Genomic DNA, 14756 nt, shown 5'->3' with positions numbered 1-14756 from the left:
GGGCAGGGCTCGGGGCACCCACGCCCGCTACTACCCTTCCGGAGCTTTGACTGATTGAATGAACGTCCAGGTCAGACTTTAAGGAAGAAGACTTTTTCCAAGAAAGTTTGCCAAGGGTTGACCTGGGTGACCTTGTAGGCCTAGGAGATGCTGGGCCCCAGGAGACGGTGGGGGGAGGAGGCTCAGAGCCCGGGGATCCTGTGTAGCCTCGAGCAGCATGGCTAGCCTTTCTGGGCCTCTTCTGTCCCTCTGGAAAGTGGAGTCACAGCGGCCTGATGGAGGTGCAGCACAGGGCTGGGGGCTGCTGGCTCAGAGGTGCAGAGGTGGGCACCTACGGCTGGGCACCCACTGCTTGGTCGAGTCAGCCTTTCGAAGGTTGGAGAGCCTTCCCATGGCACCTGCACTTTGTCTAGCCTAGGTCCAACCAAGGTGTGCCCCTCACTGAGAGCGGGAGGGGCAGGGGCCCAGCACTCTGGGCCCTGGGCTGAGACTCTGCCTTTCACCCTAAGGGGACACTCCTACCCACAGCATCCTGCAGTGGGGGGCTCCTTCCCAGCATCTTGGAGGAAACTGAGTAGCAGCATCTCCGGAACCTCAGCTCAGCTGGGCCTCCCCTCACCATAGTGGTCCCAAGGAAGAAGCCAAGCCACAGGGCCCTCGGTGGCCAGCAGCGTCGGGGGCTTAGGACACAGCAGGCCCACAGGGGCCCCCGGGGAGGAGGCTGGCCACACCCTCAGACCCACTCCCTGGGGCCTGCCCTCCATGGACCCTCCCCTCCCTGCCATCCCCTGCCAGCCTGGCCAGCAGAACTGGGGCTCACAACACGCCCACTTTTGTTCCAGCAACAACAGCCTAGGAATTTGGGGGTGGGGTACGGGAGGTGGCGTGTCCCAGGCCATGGGGCTCTTCTCCATCCCGGGGTGGGGCTGCTGGGGTGATAGTGAGGGCCACCTGCCCGCCCCTCTGCCAGGAGCCAGAGCTTCCTCTGGGAGGTCACCCATGTGTTTCCATGTGTTTCTGCAGCTCCAGGGTCCTGCTGGGACAGAGCCGGGAACTGCGGGCGGGAGTGCTGGGGGCTTTAGGAAAACAAAACCTCCCTCCAGGCCCCCTTGGAAGAGACGCTGAGCTCCCTGGGGGAGCGGGGAGAGGAGACCCTTGTGTGAGCTTTACAAAGCTAGGAGGAGATGGAGGGTCTCTCATGCGCCCCCCCCCCACCATCCTGGCTCCAAGATTCCAGATCTTTCCAGAGCACAGCTCTCAGGGCATTTCAGAGCAGAAGCCAGGCCCAGCTGGAGGCCGATACAGAGGCCCCTTCCAAGGCCGGCTGGCTCCCAAACTGCCTCCCTAGGTGGCCCCACTGTCACTGCCACCAGCCGTTGCGTTCACTGATAAAACACTGGCTCTGGCCGTTGAGCCCTCGGGGCCCTGGTGAACTTCTGGGCAGGCTAGAGGCACTCCGCGAAAACCACATCTCAGGGGTGGCCCCTCCACTTACACCGGCAGGCAGGAAAGCGGGTTTTTGCAGTAACAGCTTCCACATCGAGGGAGAGGCCACCAGCGGGGGTGCAGGGAATTCTCTGCAGTCGTGGGACACTGGCCAGCCCAGACACAACTCACCGTGGGAGGCAGGATGCCTGGGCCCGCTCGCCCTGGGAGCTGCTCTCATCTACCAGAGGATGGATCGGGATTCTCCCCATTTTATAGCCAGGGAAAACCAAGGTTCACAAAGTCAGGAGGGCTTAGGATTGGGGTCTGCTTGCTCCAATCCCGGGGTGCTCACAGTAGTTCACACTGCCTCGTGGGGAGCAGGCGCTATGCTCTGTTTCCTCATTAATACTCTCACCACACCTGGACTGCGGGTATTGACCCATTTTACAGATCACAAACTGAGGGTCTGAGTGGTTAAGTAACTTGGGCTAAGTGAGCTGGGATCGGAACTCAGGCCTACTTGACCCCAGAGGTCTCACCCACTCCAACCCTGTGGGGCTTTGCTACCTTCATGTGCTGCCTCCCCTAAAACTCTCCCTAACCATCCTCTGGGGAGCTCCCCCAAAGGGCCCTGTCTGGACTCCAGCCCCAGGGATTCTAATGTACTGACTGGGGTGTGGCCTGGGTGTCAGGGGTTCTCAGTCGGTTAAGCGTCTGCCTTCAGTTCAGGTCACGGTCCCAGGGTCCTGGGATCGAGCCCCGCATCGGGCTCCCTGCTCAGCGGGGAGCCTGCTTCTCCTCCTCCCTCTGCCCTTCGCCTCCCCAGTTTGTGCTCTCTCTCTCTCACATAAATAAAATCTTTTAAAAAAATTACATAAACGATGTCACAGCACATCATGAAGACAATAAGTGCATCAAATATTTCTGTCGTTGTTGTCATAATGTCCTTTGTTCAGTAAACACCCCCCCAACACACACAAATTGCAGCCACAACATCGTGTCCATCGTGTATTTTCCTCCTTGTGATCTCAAGCAGATACATCATAAACATATACATGAAGAAGGGTCATATTTTCAGGACAAATGCCAAATATTTTTTTCAGATTTGTAAATTTGTTATAAATATTACAAAATCATTTTTACAAATTTATTCTTTGCAAAAAACATATACATAAAATCGAAGTATGGTTTGTTACTCAACCAAACCACACAAAGAGTGACATTACGTGAGCAAAAATTGGGACTATTGCCAAGAATGAGTCTGTGAATGGGATATTTGAAAGTTTGAAGTGGAAACATCCCCCCGCGCCACCCCGCCCCCCCAAGCTCTCACAGCCCGGATAGGCTGAAATTCTCTTTTCTTCAGATTAATCTGTGGGTTGCAGGGCCATGCATGGACGCCGTAATGGCAGCCAGAGAATGGGCTTGGGGAGGAGCAGGCTCCCGGGCTAGGGGTGCAGTGCAGACCCCTTTCCTTTGTATCTCCATCCATCCTTCTGAGACTCTGCACCAGGCCACGTGCCCACCGCTGCCCTGGCGGGATTCCTTGCTTAGCAGGGAAAATGCCCCAGGGAGTTCACCCAAGGTGGGAGCACATTACATTCCTCTGCTGGTGGCCTGAGTCCCCTGGGCCTGTCCTGAATATCTTCAGGCTCCGAGGCAAGGGCACAAAGGGACACCCACATACGATATGCAAAACTATTGATAAGTTATACCTTACGTTAATTTTTTTGAGAAAATATTTTCTCCCCTCCTACCTGAGTAGATATATTTTTGTAATGACATGAAAGGCGTGGTTCACATTAGGGATTTTAGTGCTTTCTAAATTTTTCTGCATGAGAATGGGATAGAGAGGAGAGCCCTGGAGCCCAGCCGTGGCCTGCCCCCTTCTCCCATCCGAGGTTCTGTCTGTGAGGGGCCAGGAGCCCAGGGGTCCGAGCTTTATCCAACCCCCTGAGTGCACCATAAGCGTGCACCATCAGTGGTGTGGCCTCCCTAGAGTGGACAGGTCTGGCAAGAGGCCCAGGCAGGCCTGTGATAGTAGGGTGGGGGTTTCTGGGCTCTGGGGTGTGGGCTTTGGGTGGGCCCAGAAGCCCACCTTGCACCCCCTCACTCCTGGCTTCACTGGGAGAGGGCCTGAGCAGGCCGTGTGAGTAGTGAGGGGTGGACTCCTCCTCCAGGGCAGGTGCTGATGTCCCCATACTACCTTTTCTGTTTGCTGCTGTTGTTCACGGAACGCCAGGTGGATAAATAAACAGTCCAGAGGCCTCTTGTGAATTGGTTCAGTTTCCTGGAACCCACGGAGACGGGACATCCACGTCCCTCCAGGTGTAGCTGGTGCTGCCTCACAGGTCTCCTGCTCTGGGGGAAATAAAGAAGTTTCTTTCAGCTCCTTGTTGGAGAAGTCGGTGCTCGGGTGCAGGGCATGCAGATCCTCCACCTACGGGGGCAGGAGGAAGGACAGGAGAAGCGTCTGGGTCACGGCGGCAGGGGGGCCCTGGCAGGAGAGGTAAGGAAGCTGACAATCAAGGGAGGACCAGAGCCTAAAACAGGTCTCGAGGTTGGGGCCCGGCTAGGGGGCCTCCATCCTGGCAGCACCCAGGGTCCCCAGCTTTGTCACTGCTCCTTTCTCCCATAGGGAGCACCGAGTCGGGAAAGACGGTGTGATGAGCTCGTGGCTCCAGAGTCTGGTCCCAGCACAAGTGTGTCGAGGGGAGGGGGATTCTGCTGTTGAAATGTTAGATCCACTGTCTGCAAATGGATAATGACTCTATCACTTGGCTGATACGACCCTGAGAACATGGGAGGTGGGGGGCATAAGATCAGCCATCTTTGAGCAAACACTGAGTGCTGGGAAATGTGGGGATGGCTTCTCAGATCTACAGTAATGAAGGGGACAAAGTTGGTCCCTGCATTGGGTTGAATGGTGACTCCGAATAACATGTGTCCCTGTCCAGATCCCTAGAAACCCATGCATGTTGCCTCATTTGGAAAAAGGGTCTTTACAGATGTAATTCAGTTAAGGATCTTTTTTTTTTTTTGATGCTAACAATATTTTTTTTATTATTATGTTATGTTAATCACCATACATTACATCATTAGTTTTTGATGTAGTGTTCCATGATTCATGGTTTGTGCATAACACCCAGTGCTCCATGCAGAACGTGCCCTCTTTAATACCCATCACCAGGCTAACCCATCCCCCCACCCCCCTCCCCTCTAGAACCCTCAGTTTGTTTTTCAGAGTCCATAGTCTCTCAGATGAGATTATTCTGGATTACCTGTGGCAGGGGGGGAACTCATCCAGCGACAGGTGCCTTATAAGAGACAGAGGAGGAGACAGGTGCACAGAGGAGAAGCTCATGTGATCGTGGGGGCCAAGCCTAGGGCGACCGAGTCACCAGGTCATCCCTAGAGCCTCCAGAGGTGAGCATGGCCCTGTGACCCTTTAACTTGGGACTTCTGGCTCCAAAACTGTTAGAGAAGAAATTTCTATTGTGTTAAGCCACCAAGTTTGTGGTAATTATGGTGGCAGCCCCGGGAAACCAATACAGGCCTTGAAAATGGAATCATTAAAATCTGCTGACAAGGGGTGAGTGGTCAAGTTGAAGTGAATTCTGGGATTGTTCGTTGGTTTGACATCAGCCAGCACTTGAGCTGGGTGAGGCGGAACAGGAGAAGGGTGGGGGATTAGTAGGAGATTTGCGGAACGGAGTGGCGGCAACCTGCACAAGGTAGGTTATAGAATCCTGAGCTTCTGTGGGAGATGGCCCAGATGTTGGATTCGAATTTCATTTATCAGATATTTCTAACTACAGATGACCCTTGAACACTGTGGGTTTGATTGAACTGTGTGGGTCCGCTTATATGCGGATTTTTTACAGTACAGTCCTGTAAATGTATTTCCTCTCCCTTATGATTTTCTTTTTTAAAAATTATTATTATTTTTATTTTTCAAAAGAATTTATTTATTTGAGAGAGAGAGAGAGTGAGCGAGAGAGCGCAAGCAGGAGGGGCAGAGGGAGAGGGAGAAGCAGACTCCCCACTGATCAGGGAGCCCGATGCAGGGCTCGATCCCAGGACCCCGGGATCATGACCTGAGCCAAAGGCAGTTGCTTAACAAACTGAGCCACCTGGGTTGTCCCTCTCCCTTGTGATTTTCTTAATAGCGTTTTCTTTTCTCCAGCTGACTTTATTGTAAGAATACGGTTTATAATACATATAACACACAAAAGGTGTGTTAATCTATTGTTTATGTTATTGGTAAGGCTTCTGATCAACAGTAGGCTATTGGTAATTAAGTTTTAGGGGAGTCAAAAGTTATGTGTGGATTTTTGACTGTGGGGCAAGACAGTTGGTACCTCTAACCTGTGTTATTCAAGGGTCAGCCCTTGTATTTGTAGATTGTTTTGAAAATCTCTCCCTCTCTCCCTCCCTGCCTCCCTCCCTCCTTCTGTCCCTCCCCCTTCAGTTTCTCACGCACACACTCACACACACTCATTCAGTGTGACCGACTATTTACATACCAGGGCCCACCAACACATTGACTTGTTCTTCTGGGTTCACTTGATTTGGTGTAAACCTTAAAATTAAGCTTTTGCCATCTCTCTGACAAACTTGTTAACAACGGTTACCATTTGCAACTAATTGTCTTTGTGAATCAGAATTTCCTCAAAATTCTATAGCCAGGAAAAAAAAATTGGAAAATAAGGCTGATATGGAGCCATCAACCATAACCTTCGATTTTTTAATTGCATCCAGATCCGAAGGGGTGTTTTGCTCATACTTAAAGAAACACAACCCAGATGGTAAGTTCCAAGTTTATTTACATCTTCCAAAACATTTAAGAATTTGGTCCATAGCGATTTTTACTAAAACCTCCATGTGCATTCCTTTTTTTTTTTTTTAAAGATTTTATTTGTTTATTTGAGAGACTGAGAGAGAGAGCAGAGAGGCAGATGGGGAGGGAGAGGGACAAGCAGACTCCCTGCTATATGCAGAGCCCGATGTGGGGATCCTTCTCACAAACTGAGATCATAACCTGAGCTGAAACCAAGAGTCAGACGCTCAATCGACTGAGCCACTTGGGCGTCCCATTATGTATTTAAAGAGGCGGTGGTCACTACTAAACACACCTTGGAAAGAGAAATCCAGGGAGTGAGTGCTTGTTTGGATTTATCTTTCAAGTCTGAAGGGTTGATGCTTGATTGGGCTCCAAACTTCACGAGGCCCCCCCTTAGTCTGGAGGCAGGATCCCCCACAACTCTTCACCCATGTGCACACCGAGTGCATGCTCAACGGCACTGCCATTCCTATGACTTGGCTTTCTAGAAATTCCAGGCAGAAATCCTTCTGGGCCATCATTTAATGTCAACACCTTGAAAAGAGCATCCCATCAGTGTGAATGATCATTTGGCAGTTCTGTTTACTCAAGAGATGGCTTCCCCACGTCGACCAGTTGTGACACATGGACAAGACACTGGACCAGCCAAGAACCATGGGCTATTTGCATGTGGAAGGCCACGCTGGGGTTTCCTGGTAAAAACCCGTCATTACCACCCCTTGTCAACTTTTGTCAAAGTGGAATCAGATGATAAACAACATAAGCATCAGCATTAGTTGGTCAAGAGTGGGACACTTTGGTGCAAGACACTCAACATCAGGCAAACCACCACCAGGCATGGATTTGTGTGGCATGGGACGCTCTCGGGAGACTCTGCCCGTGGGGAGCTATCCCCCATGAGCCCAGCCTGAATGTCCCAGCTCTTCTTCATGGATGCTTGGCCACCACTCAGGTTCTCTGATCTGTGGCATGGGTCTTGAGGGAGGCTTTCTAGTGTGTCTGGAGCCTTGGAAGAGTTTCTGTGTCCAGGTGTCTGAGAACAGGTGGTTGAGTCCCCTTAGAGGAGGGCTTTTGGTTGAAGCTTGGACGTCTGCTAGTCTCATCCCAAACTGTCTCTATTAGGTAGCTGAATTCCACTCCATCTGGGGGGGCATGGTCCTGGGCTTGTCCACGAGGCTCCTGTGTAGGCACAGACTCTGTAAATGAAGTCAGACTGTGGACAGGTGATGACCCCCCCCCTGCTGCCCAGCTTCTGGATTATGACAAAAGACAAACAAACACACAAAAATCATGCATTTTAAAAAGGTTGGGCTACCCGCACGCCCTCTTCTACCTTTTTGGCAATGACATTTGTTGCCTAACACCTGGAAAGGGGGCCACCCCGGTGAGTGCACTCAGACCTCCGAAGGTTGGCGGCGGGGTTGTGGAGGGGAGCGGTGTCCTGCAACAGCTTGTGCATTTGGCTTTGAGATTGGTTGGCAACTCCAAAGTTGGTCTGAAAGTGAAGTTGCCTTTAATTTGGAATTGACAGAGCATGCCTCCTCAGTTCCTATTAGCATGTGGGGCTTTGAAAGGAGCTTAATAAATCCCCTAATGCTGGCGAGAAATCAATGTTCTAATTAGCATTCACAGCAGACAGCCATTTCCAAGAAAAACCTCCTGTCCCAGCAAAATCAGCGTGGATTTCCCATTTCAAACCTCTTTGGGAGAGCAATAACAAAACATGCTTTAAATTTATCGGGGCATCTTTCAAACAGGTGAATGCAGTTTGTGGGGATGGGGAATCCCAGTGGGGAGAATGTTCTGGGTTTTATGGTTTGAAGATGGTGGCTCCAGGAGGACTCTAGATGCAGACACCTGTACCACCTCCTCCCAGCTCCACGCCTGTGGCAGACATCACCGATTGATCACAGCACCTCTGTCTGGCTCACATACCCTTGCCGACAAGGTAGTTCAGCCAACACTTGCAGTGAAGCAGAAGAGATCAAGTTCTAGATCTAGTGGAGTTTACAGTCGAAGAGGGGACTGGTGTGGTGAGGGGCCCCCAAGAAAACACGCACAGTTATATCAGTGGTAGAGGGAGAGAGGAGTGGTTCTAGAACCTCTTATCCTGGGGACGCTAAGGAGGGACAATTGAGTTCTGGAGGATAGGTAGGTAGTGGCTGGAGGAGGAAAGCATGTCCAGGGCATAGAAAGGCCAGAGTAGCTGTAGCAGATGGGCCATGACTCCAGAGAGCTGGGAGGACCAGACCACATGGCCTTGCAGGCCATGTTGAGAACCGTTGTCTTCATGGAGAAAGAGAAAAGCAGCCCCTGGATTCCAGGCACTGGCCTGGCCCCTAGAGCGGGGGCCATGGCTGTGGTGGGGGCTGGCCTGGCTCTCCCAGCCCTGCCCTCATGTCCCGTGGGCACAAAGAGCCTCATGGAGCACCAACGCCCGGCAAGACGCCCCCGAGGCCATGGTGGAGTGCAACAGAACAAGGCCACTTCCTAAGCATGTCGAAGCACAGATGCGAACAGGGTTGCTGTGCATGCCACAACACAGCAAATGTCCTCTCTCAATTAAAACGAGGGACCACTGCTCCTTCGCCTTACTCCGGGCTGCCCTCCCGGCGGACAACATTTATTATTGGGACACTTCATCACCGCACTGCACCTGCTTCCCGACCACACCCAATCTAGAGCCAAGTCTGGCTCCCTTGGACCAGCCCCAAGGCCACCACACAAGCCAAGCCCTCTGCCCTTTCTGACACCCTCTGCCCAGATGGCCCTTGGTCGCCCTGGCTGTCCGGCCTGTCTCCCTGTTTCCGCGAGGTGCTCGTTTCAGGTGGAGTTGGGGAAGGAGTGATGTCTGTGTCTTCTCTTCCTCCCGCTCCTCATCTTGCTCAGCTTCTGATGCCCTCCTGCTCAGAGGGCAGAGGGGAGAGGCGGGGAGGGCAGTCAGGAAGCTATTACTTGGCTTGTACTGTCATTGTGATCTCATATGGGCTCCCCCTGGACCAGCTGGGCTTTTTTTTTTTTTTTTTTTTTTTAAACTCTCTTTCCTGAGAACTGTCTGAAGTCTCCAGGGAATCCTACCCTCACGCTCTCTGGGGTAGGCTTTGCAGAGTGCCCTTGGCCTCAGTGAGCACATTTCCTCAGGATTGGCATGCCCAGCCTCTCTCTAGCTGGGCCTCTCAGCAGCTTTCCATCTTACCCTTTGGACTGACTTTGGGGGTGTGGGCTGCCCTCACCCTCACTCTGCCATCAGAGTGGTGGGCGGGTCCACTGCGTGTCTCTAATTGTCCAGGGGAGTGTCAACCCATTGTGTGCCCTACGCTACAGGGGACAATATGAAGATTCGGAGGGTTCCTCTTGGGGCCCTGCTTATGAGATTTAAGGGGAAGGGGGAAACACCCTTGACTCTTCTTCCCTTTTGGGAGGGTGGCAGAGAGGACTCATAGGACATCAGTGGCTCTTTCCAAAACTCTGTTCCTTATTCCCTGCTATTCCTGGTGATTCTGACCCTCAGTGTGGGTGAGGAGTTTAGGTGCTTTCATGCATTCCTCTGGAATGTGAAATCGATTGTCCTGGTGTGTCAGAGGAAACTTCTACAATATTCAGATGGTCCCCCCCTGTCCCTGCTTTCTGCCTTTGCCCCTCAGAGGTAGCCTGGCCTGGAATGAATGAGTTCTCATCTTGTACATCCTCAGCCTAGGGCGGCTGCTGATTCTGACTGCACTCCTGAGGACCAGAGGGTTTGCATCTGTCCCATATCCCGTGGTACCAAGGCCCGTGGCCATCAGGGTGCAGTGGAGCTCCAGAGCCGGTGCTGGTGATGGGACCCGGCCGACAGAGGAGCCAAGGTGCCTGTGCCAGACGGCCTCCCCTCACGAGGAGAGACTGTGACAGCCACCGATACCCCTTGAAGTCTGTGCAGACCTAGTGTGAGTTGAGTGGACTCTGGTTGTCCTCCTGAAAAGCATGACCATTTAGTTTGAGGGGACAGTGGCGACCCCCAACAGTGGCTAAGAAGGTTTCCAACTTCTCATCGGTCCTCTCTGCTCTGCAGGGGAAGCTGTGCCAAGCGCCAGTCTGCAGTTCCCGTTGCCATCCACTTAGAAAGGCTCTTGGCACAACCAGGGACCAGCATGACAGGGAGAAAGAGCCCAGTTTTCTTTTCGGAAGTTCCAGCCAAATCGGGCTTGTTGAAGCACTTCACTGAATCCCAAGAGAAAGACTCTTTGCGTCCAGCTCTGAATGTAGGATTCCCGTTCTCATGTGGATTCTCTTCCAGTGGAATTTGGAGAGAGGCCTGGACTTGGAGGCTGCCACTCATTGCGTGATCACAGGCAAGCCACCCAAGCTCTGTGAGCTTTGGTGTTCTTGCTTGCACAATCGGCAATAGGAAGCACATGTATGGTGAGCTGTTTCTCGACACTGGGCATCAGATCACAGAGGTGTCTGGCGCTTGTCACAAGCATCATGGCAGCCTCATAGGTGGAGACTGTGCTGGGGGCCACTGGCTGGCACCATGGGTGACTTACTCTTCTTCTTCTGGTGCAATATCCCCAGCCCCTCAACTGCAGAGACTGTGCCTTCCATTCCTGGCACTCAGCTCTGTGACTACCACACGGAAGGTGCTTGACTAGATGTGGCAAGGATGCATGTTAATTGGGAGGGAGTTGACTTCTGGCTTTCACACATAAAATGAAGTTTTCATAAACTCATGAATCAACAGAATAAGTAGCATTTTTTTACATCATTAGTTTTTAATGTAGTGTTCCATGATTCATTGTTTGTGCATAACACCCAGTGCTCCACGCAGAACGTGCCCTCTTTAATACCCATCACCAGGCTAACCCATCCCCCCACCCCCCTCCCCTCTAGAACCCTCAGTTTGTTTTTCAGAGTCCATCGTCTCTCATGGTTCATCTCCCCCTCCGATTTCTCCCCTTCCTTCTTCCACTCCTGAAAATAAGTAGCATTTTACTGAACACCTACTATGCCCAGTGATTTACATATGTTTTATCATGTGACCTTCACAATAGTCCTGTGAGGTACTGTTTCCTGTTTTACCTGTGAAGAAACTGAGGCAGCTCCGGCTTGGTCAAGATTAGTCAATACATAAGAAGGAGGGGCAGGATTTGTATGGAGTCTGACCCCTCAGACTGTGTTCTTTGAATTCCTTTAGGCTGCCAACAGGTAGACATCTGGTAGACCATGCTTGTTACAAAGTATAATCATGGTCTAGCAGGGAAATAATGAACTCCAGACCCGAGGCTGAAGGAGGTGCCAGCAGAAGGCCCAAGTCTCCCATAGCCTATGGGGATGAAGGACCAGATCGGGGCCTTCCCAGGGAGTGCACGGAGACTCCTCCACCCTGACTGACGTGGCCCCAACCTCAGGCCCGCCCAGCGAAGCAGCGAGGGAAGGCTGGGCCTTGGTCTGCCACTTCTTAGCCCCTTGACCCTATAGATGATGCATTTTGCAAGAACCACACTATTTTGTTTTGACTTCCTCTTGGGTTCCCAGAAAGTTTATTTACAGAGGTGAGATTGCCTCATAAGTTAAATTTTTTTTTTATTATGGTAAAATATACCTAACACAAAACTTACTTTTTTAACCATTTAACTTAAAAAGTGTACAATCCCATGGCAATAATTCGCAATTATGCACGTATTCCCAATGTTGCAAACCATCCCCACCATCTGTCCCCAGGACTCGCAAACTGAAACTTGATACCTATTAAACACTAACCTCCCATTTACCCCTCTCCCCAGGCCCTGGTGATCTGTAGTCCATGTTCTTTTTCCTTTCTTTCTTCCTTTTTTAAGATTTTATTTATTTTTTATTTTTTAAAGATTTTATTTATTTATTTGAGAGAAAGAGAATGAGAGAGAGCATGAGAGGGAGGAGGGTCAGAGAGAGAAGCAGACTCCCCGCTGAGCAGGGAGCCCGATGCGGGACCCGATCCCGGGACTCCAGGATCATGACCTGAGCCGAAGGCAGTCGCTTAACCAACTGAGCCACCCAGGCTCCCCAAGATTTTATTTACGTATTTGACAGAGAGAGAAAACGAGCTAGGACAAGCAGGGGGAGTGGCAGGCAGAGGGAGAGGGAGAAGCAGACTCCCCACTGAGCAGGGAGCCCAACGTGGGACTGGATCCCAGGACGCTGGGATCATTACCCAAGCTGAAGGCAGATGCTTAACCAACTGAGCCACCCAGGCGCACCCCTATGTTCTTTCTTTATGAATCTACCTACTCAAGGTGCCTCATAGAGGTGGAATCAAACCGTATTTGTCCTTTCGTGACTGGCTTATTTCACTGAGCATAAGATCCCACAGGTTCATCCATGTGGCAGCGTATGTCAGAATTTTTCCTTTTCAAGGTTGAACAGTATCCCGCTGTATTTTTTTTTTTTATCACATTTTGTGTGTCTATTCATCTGTTTTGATGGACACTGGGTTGTTCCCACCTTTTAACTATTGTGAATAATGCTGCTATGAACAGGGTTGTACAAATACCAGTTTGAGTCCCTGCTTTCAGATCTTTGGGCATATGCCTAAGAGTGGAATTGCTGGATCACGTGGTAATTCTACATTTAATTTTTTGGGGAACCGCTATATTGTTTTCCACAGCGGCTGCATCATTTTGCATTCCCACCCACAGCGCGTAAGGGTTGCCTTCTCTCCACGTCCTTGCCAAAACTTGTTATTTTCAGGGGGTTTTTTGTTTTTATAATAGCTATCCTAAAGGTGTGGTTTTTGTGCCTCTTAATTTTCTGGAACCCTCATATCCAATTAAAAAAGTTTTGTTTGTCCTATTTTATCTTATTCATCATTATTTTTTTATTACATATGCAGCGCCTTGACATATTCTTTAGAAAAAACACATGAAGGGGCGCCGGGGTGGCTCAGTCAGTTAGGCATCCAACTCTTGATTTCAGCTCAGGTCATGGTCTTGGGGTGGTCGGATTGAGCTCCATGCCGGGCTCTGGGCTGGGTGTGGAGCCCGCTTGGGATTCTCTTTCTCCCTCTGCCCTTCCCTGCTCACATGATCTCTCTCTCTCTCAAAATAAAATAAAATAGCAAATCTTTAAAAAAAAAAACCGAAAGAAAAAAAAACCTATGAAGAAATGGAACAGTTGGGTCCAAGGGTGCGTGGACTTGAATGTTTAAAGGCTACTCGTTCCTACTTACCTTTCTGCTGGTGGTATACAAAGGGTAAAATTTCCTCATGTCCTCACTAATATTTGATATTATTAATATTTTAAAAACTTGACAATCAACTGGGGAAAAAGTGGTGGGTAATGACTAGATTGCCAAGGTCTCGTCATTAGCTGCCTCTGGGATTCCTATGGTCGGCCCTTGGCGAGGACAGGAAGCAACGTGGTCATGTTGCGCCAGCTCCCCTCCCCTCGGCTTGGCTGCCCTGTCTCCCAGTCTCACTCAGCCCTGCAGGTGGGTGCCCAGGAGCTGCCCTGTGATCCTCCTTCAAACTCGAGGTGCCTCAGTGGAGGGCACAGTGGTATTTGGAGAATGGGGGTATGAGGAGGCAGGGCAGCCCTGTGAGGGGGGATGGAGGCCTGGGGCAATGGCCAGGAGTTAAGAGAAGGGGGTAGGCCCTGGGCAGTCTGGCTGGCTTCCAGGTTTGTCCCAGCAAAATACTCGGGTTGTAATGAGTGGAAGGAACCTCCAGCCGGTCGATGCTGACTTGATTTCTTTTTGAAATGAGGGAAGCTGGAATTCTGCCATAATTATCTCCATGACTCACAGAGAAATCTGGAGTTCTGTCCCACACAGCTGGATTAGTGCTGCTTTTTGGTCTGATGTGACAATGAATTGAATGTGTGTGACAACATGAAATCATGACAAATGACCCCTGCACTTTGAGATTTCTAACTGTTCAGAGAAGAGAAAATATGGCAACTGCATCAGATCACGAGCAAAAAACTCAATCTTTTAACTTCCTTCGTGCATAAAAGTTGCCGATGGAATGAAAGGGACAAATACCCGGAGGAAGCTTTGGTCTTGGGCAAGAGTCGCGCACGGGTGTCCGGGAATCTGCGAGGGTTTCTGTTGGAATGTGTCCGCGCTCTGCCTGGATCAGCCCCTTCAGGCCGTCTGCAAGTGGGGCTGGGTCCTGGAGCAGAATTTTAAAGAGCTGATTTGGTTCAGGCCTTTAACAAATCAAAACAAAACAAATACCCACCCCCACTGGGCCGGACAACAACTTTTTCCCAGGCTGGGGAGCAAGCAAGCCCCTCGGCCGGTTGCCCCTGGTGACAACACATTTTGGGTTGGCTGCTCCTCTGGGCCTTTGATTCTCGTGTGCACAATGGGGGTGGGAGAAGGTCAAGGTTGTATCCGGCTGCACAGTCTGGGAAGTCAAACTCATACCTCGGGGCCTTTCTCCTACCCCTTGGCCCCCTGGTGGACATCGGAGCAGGCAGAATAAAGGCATCTGTGTTGCTGGTTTCCCTGAGGCCTGGGGAGAGAAGA

This window comes from Callorhinus ursinus, unplaced genomic scaffold (assembly GCF_003265705.2).
Source record: "Callorhinus ursinus isolate GAN/ISIS: 27379988/994484 unplaced genomic scaffold, GSC_fseal_2.0 scaffold47, whole genome shotgun sequence".
NCBI classification, from domain to species: domain Eukaryota; kingdom Metazoa; phylum Chordata; class Mammalia; order Carnivora; family Otariidae; genus Callorhinus; species Callorhinus ursinus.
This window is presented reverse-complemented; position numbering follows the sequence as displayed.